The sequence below is a fragment of the Wyeomyia smithii genome, chromosome 2 (genome assembly GCF_029784165.1).
Source record: "Wyeomyia smithii strain HCP4-BCI-WySm-NY-G18 chromosome 2, ASM2978416v1, whole genome shotgun sequence".
NCBI lineage: Eukaryota > Metazoa > Arthropoda > Insecta > Diptera > Culicidae > Wyeomyia > Wyeomyia smithii.
Window position 1 is genome coordinate 182319808 of NC_073695.1, and position 6804 is coordinate 182326611.

The window sequence follows — 6804 nt, forward strand, 5'->3', positions numbered from 1 at the left end:
CTATGATACGCAAAAAATATGGCAATAGCATTAAGGGCAAAAAATGACAATATCATTAATCTGTATGTTATCTTAAGCGTCGAGCTGACCAAACTGCTACACCTTTCTCATATACAGTCTTGAACAGCTCAACGATCATTGACGGACTATGCACGATAAATCGGTTTTGGTCATAGTGACAATTTTAGGAGATCAAATGGCAGCACTAACCGTTGGAAATCGGTCGTATTCAAAACGTATGAAAAATATGGAAGTTAGGTATCTTTTTCTAGTTATCTTTGGCAAAAGTAACGCAATAAAATTAGTTAAATAAAATATTGTTAGTTTAATCAAATTCTTCCTACACAGATGTCGAGCTCGTGCATCATGGGGAGCTACTGGTTGTTACGGTATTACCTAGGACAGCGGTTTTCAACCTGAGGTACGCGTATCCCTGGGGGTACTCGAAAGCCTTCAGAGGGTACGTGAAAAAAAATCAGTAATGGCGGATAAAGTAATTTTTTTATAATACTTCATATGTTGTTCAATCTTGCTCTTAGAACCTGACTGTAGCAAACAAACAAATGACGATAGTTGATTTTTAAACCTGAACTAGACTACCACAGCAAGATCTACCACTACTCTCTCCCACTCTGCGAGAACATTCCAATCCAGGGAGGGGGCACAATCGATGTGAAAAATATCGCCAAGGGGTACGCGGACAAAAAAAGGTTGAGAACCGCTGACCTAGGATGTAATACATATACAATCACCATTCACATTTTTTTTATTTCAACTATAAATTTTTAGTGATATATAACGGCTCCTAATAAAGATATGTGAATGCTGAACCAAAATAATGTTATTGTCGCAACCCAATAAATATGTTATCAGTAATAAAAACAGAAAAGCAAACATCTTTTAACTAGATTTTAGATCCGGTAAGATCTATGCTTTCAAGTATAACTGGTTGCTAGTCAGTGTTGTTGTTTGTTTTGATTATTTTTACCGAGGTAAGGCTGTAATTTCACTCCACACGTAAGTTTCTAAACGAAAAAGCGTAGAGCAGTGTCAGGAATACCAATCGACTCAGTATTAAAACCTGAGTAAATAGCCTGTACTAAAATATGAACATTTTCTCTCATCAAAGGGTAATATATGCTTTAATGTGCCTTCATTAGGGTAACTACCCTGCTGATCACTAATGAATAATTTCTTATTCAGAAACATTGTTTATGCACTCTTCGCAACTTGTGCATTTCCTTTTCCATCGTATGAAGCACGCTCATTGTTCAAAAACCCGAGCTTTTCCATAAAAGTGTCTTAATCTGATTTTTATTTTCATTTGTACTTTTTGGTTTGGCTGAAAATTTGCACAGATGTTTTTATAAAGTCAAGATATCATTTTGTGCTATTATAGTACACTAAGGTCTTTTTTTACGCGGTTTTTTTACGCGGATTCCGGAATTTACGCGGTTTTTTTACGCGGATTCCAGAACTTACGCGGTTTTTTTATACGCGGCACGTATCCCCCGCGTTAAAAGCGACTTCAGTGTACATTTTTTTTTGAATCACGAGGAATTTAAAAAAAATGTTAATGTGAAAATTGTATTGATAATTACAAATATTTTTAGTGCCAGAACAGTCACATCGATCAAACAACGATGTGACGTCTTCGGTAAAGTTGTAGATAATAGTTTTATCTTTTCAAAAAACAACATAAACAACGTGAAGAAATTTTTTTAACAAAAAAAATAATAAAAATGTAAATAAAAGCCGTCATAATCTTATTTATATTTTTGTTACCGATTTGACATGCCAGCGCTTTTGTCGCAGCGCGAACACGGTAGCAGATTGTTCTAGTGTTGCAAACGTAAAGTACTGGTATCATCTTAAAGTGAAAAATAAGTGTAGCGGACTTTGAGTATGGGGAGATTGTTGGGTCGAGTGCGCATCGAGTGAGACCATTTTGTTTCTACGGCATAGTTGATTGGTTGCTACAGACAGCAGTTAAGCTTGGATCGCTGTTAGTGTATTATTGCGGCAACAGCATTGTTAAGCCTGTATCAGACTAACCGTTGCAGCGGTCAACCGCTATCGTTCCGTTCTTTTTCGACCAATCAGAACACAGCGGTCGGCCGTCGCTTGTTGTTGTTGCAAAAAATAGAATCTTTTCTATTTCTGCCGCCGACCGTTCCCAACGGTTGCCGGCTGCTGTCATTGACATGGCGAAGGCAAACGAATTTCTTCACACCTACACAAGATCACATATAGAGACTTGACAAACGGAAATGTGTGCTTCTCTTTTTGGCACACACGACAGCCAGTCAAAACATTGATAGCACCGGCAACACTGGTTGGCGATGTCAATTTTAGACCAACGCACACTGGCAAAAATGAATCCAAATTCCCACTAATTAAAAGCCGCTGGGTTGGATACCTTAAATATAGCGAAAAAGACCATTTCCCGTGCCCTGTCCAAAATGAAACCATCGCCAATCAATTTGTTGACCAATTTTACATAAGAAATGCCATTATCATGATTAGCTCAAACGTGATACTAAGCTGTATACTGCCAGCATTCACAACGAATGGATGCAGTTGATAAATTTCGGTAATCATACGATTATGTTCATGGCGAGTTGTGTCGGCAGTTTCTTTCACAAATTCTATTGAAATTGGACGACAGTATCGTGTTGATGATGGAAACATGTTCTCCCAGATGGTGTTTTTTCCTGAAACAATTTCAATAGTACGAATGGCGTCAGTACGACATTAGCATCTGAGCTGTCTGCATTTTTGAATTTCTGGTTATATTCCGTACATGTAGTTCCATCTATTCCCCGTTTTAGAACTAAGCGCAAATTATAATTATCCATTGAGTTGAAATCATATTCTACAATATCAGCTAATCTGGAAGCCGTATGACTAAGTAATTCTTGTAAATCTACTTTGCAATGATTTTCCGATATAGTGAAGAATTGATCTGGTGGAAAGCATTTCTTTTTAGCGGCAGATATTGCATCATAAGTTGGATATATATTTTTTGCGGGCTCTCTTATAATAAGGTAGCTGCGTTTAGACAACTCGGCATCTACAAAAATAGCTAAAGCTTGTTCAGCGGTTAATTTTTGTATATTGGAACCAGTTTTCAGAAAATCTGCAATTTCTTTCTGACCCTTAGTACGCAAAACCACTACGGTAGCAAATTGCAACTCACCTATGAAGTAAAAAAATCCAAAATAGACATAAAATCAACAATAAGGAGCATAACGCGACGTACTAGAACTGCAAGTACTACGCAAATTTTCAGTTTTGCGTCGTTTAGTTCGATTGCAACTTTCTTCAAAGTTCATTGTCGGACGACCACCTTTATCACCACTAGTTTCCGAGACAGGTCTAGGAAACACTATATAATTTTCCAGCCACTCTTCATTTGCATTCAAAAAAATGTATCCTACATATTTTTCTATGTAAGCTTTAATAGCGGTTTGTTTTTCAGCCAAGCTGCTTACAGCTAGAGCAGACTCCAAGATGTTTTTTCTTTTTAATGAAATTTCTTCAAAATAGAGAAACAAATCAAACGTGAAAGGTTTGGACAAAAAGTATATAGCTTACCGTTTAATTTTGAACACATTTTCGGATCACACAGCTGTCTATTAATTTTATATTTTCAATGAATTTAGCTACATGCTTCTTCAATGTTACCGCACGCAATGTCTCATAACGTTTGACCTCTCTACTTCGCACGGCCGGGCAATTAACACGGCCTACTATGATTAAAGACGCCAGATGTTTGCAACTGCTCGAAAAAGCAGAAAATTTGCTCGAAATCTGAGTACAATCTTATCGCATCTAAAAAAATACACTCGCTCTGGTAAACATCTGCGAAAATCTTTACACGTTTTGTAAAAGTATGCGTGAATGTAAGAAGGCTCTGACAAAAAAAAAATTTGCAAATATCGGCAAACCAATAAAAGTCTGCACACGGGCTCAAAAAATTTATATTTTCAGACAAATTTCAAAATTTGGTATCCCTGACTACGATAATATGATTGTGACACGTCACTAATTATGCACTAACGCATATAGACACTATATTTTTATTAGACTGGTGGAGTGAAAACTTATAAAACTGGAAAACACCATTTTGACTATGTTGAACGACGAATTTTTGCTTGAACTAAAGATTTTTATGTCTATTAAAATGGGACCATTTTGCATATTCCATTACTCTATTCTTCACTACTGTTTTTTTACCGTAAATTTAACGTAAACATAAAATCATTTCAATCATAAAAAAAGGTATTTATCTAATTACTACACGATCGCAGTTTTTCAACTGCGAAATTCGAAACACAATCGACTATTTCCCATTTTAACAGTTAATACTGGTTTCCTATATTCACTTCGCCAGACCAGTAAAAAGAAATGGACTATACTGACGCTAGCCGTACTTATTGAAATTATAATGAAAATTTTCAATTATTATTTTGAAATAATTTATTATCATTGATATTTTATATTGTAAATATTATTCTCAGTTTCGCTGAGTCGGCTGGTCCTTCAAACATAACAAAAATGGGAATATAAATGAATAATAATATACATGAAAAAAAAAAATTAGTTATAGGAAAATTTTGATTGCACTTTAGGGAGATGTTTTCCTGACTTTTTGAACTTTTGATACCAAAATTGAATTTTGCATCCAAAAATCAACCAAATATGGTTTTTTTTTCTGCTCATTAAATGAACATTTTGGGTTTTGTCCGACTTTTGTTCGAAGACCCGCCACTGTGAATCGGGACATTGCTTTTCGTGGCTGTCAACTCAAGACCGAACGTGTTAGGGCATCTTCAGCGGTGGTTTATTTTTGAAACAATTTTATACTAGATTTACACCAGCGAAACCTGAATAGAACCAGCTGATATAGATCTACTTTTCGTTCTCCGCATCGGTGTTGTATATCTTGTTGTTTTAAACCGCTGACATCTGTCACAATGTCAACAATTCAATACCCCATGCTATCAGTTTATGAGACTTGTTTTAATAATAAAAGCATTTAATATTGAATAAACGGACATTCGATAAGTTTCACGCACATTTAACGATTACTTTGGCAAGACACTTTAAATCAACAAGACTTTATGGATTTGACGGTTTGACCCGAGCGTCAGTGACATTTTTCAGGATGGATTGGTATGATCTTAAAATTTCTGCTACAAATAGGGCTTCGGAGGATAGCGAAAAATGTTTGATCGCGTAGATGTTCATTTTCCGTTTTCATGTCATCAATCTTTCAGAATCTTGCAGTTCTTTAAACTTGGGTTCGGTATTGAGGATATTGAAACAAGCCTGGGGTATCATTGCGCATTTCGTTTCGAGTAACTCGAACAAAACTAAATGATCGCTGGTGGGCGTTATGTTTCGTTTTCCGCATTTTTTTTTCGACTTTGCGGGTTAGATGAGCTGAAGAACAAATGACATTGACAGCTCCTTTCGAGCTTAGAGCAAAACTGGCAGTATGTGACGTGCTTGAAAATAGCGAAAATCATTCGATTCGAGCTGCACAATGCCACTCCTGCATTTTGAACGTTTTCAGTTCAGTGTCTTTGAAGAGCATTTTTTTTGCCTCTTGAGGCCTCCTCTAGTCCCACTACAATTAAGGCGATTAACTAATAGCCAACATATTTGGCTTCCTGGTGGCTGATGGTTGCAAACCAAGTAGTTGAACCGACGGTTATGGTCTTCCAGAATTCTCTCTTTTGCTAGTCAATTTCCTTGAAGTCAAGAACGACAAACATGTTCATTTTCTTCTTCAGAAAAACCACAAAAATTAATTGTGAATAATCATGAAAAATCTTTGTTTTATTTATCCCCAACTCAGGCAAAATGCTTATATGTAAATAGCTAAAAATGAGGTATTCAATTAAAATATGACATTTTACCCACCTATTGGTAGCGTACAAAGCGTTTTAGAACGATCTATTTCTTGTTCCAAAAAGTGACAAAAATAGATCAAAACGTATACCAGTTTCAAATTTTTTCAATTTAGATCTGGTATTAAACAAAATTTACACCACCGGTGCAGCAATGAATTTGAGTTTGTTCCAAAAAATAGAACAAAACAACGATTTGGACCACCGCTGAAGATGCCCTTAACGAGCGTTGTAATTGCAAGTCGAAGAGTCAGCGCACCAACGGAAGCTGGTCAAAAGGAACTAGAAAGGGTGGTCAGGTACCTTGTGACTACCAGTTGCTTAAAAACAATAGATACTGTCTGCCGGCATCCATGATCACCGATATTCTCATTAAGATATTAGACTATCTAAAGCAGATACAATTCAAGGAAATGTTGGGCCTTACCGATCCCAATAACCGCTGAAGATGTCGAGAAGGAGTGTAAAAGTACAATATCTTTCCTCTCGAGTCTGTGACTAAACGAAAAGCGAAAAATAAAAGAGAAAAAATAACCTATTCTCATTCAATTAAACTTTGGTACGTTTCGATTAAACGAGATGCAAAAGTATACATTGCTATACACGGAATCTGAAAAGTCCCCGGTCGATTTGAAACTTTCTGTCGGAAAGTTATTCACCTTTTAACCTGTCTGGGATTGGTGGTCTCCATTCTAGGACTTGGACTTGGCCGGTACCGTTATTGAATCCTAATAGTCAGCTCACTAACCGACATTCCACAATGAAAATGCTTTGTTACTCCCAACATGATTCAGTTGATTCACTAGTCTGAATTAATCACGAGGTAGCAACCATTGACAATATGGGCAATCGGTATAAACTAAGTGTACTTGAGACTTTCAAGTTG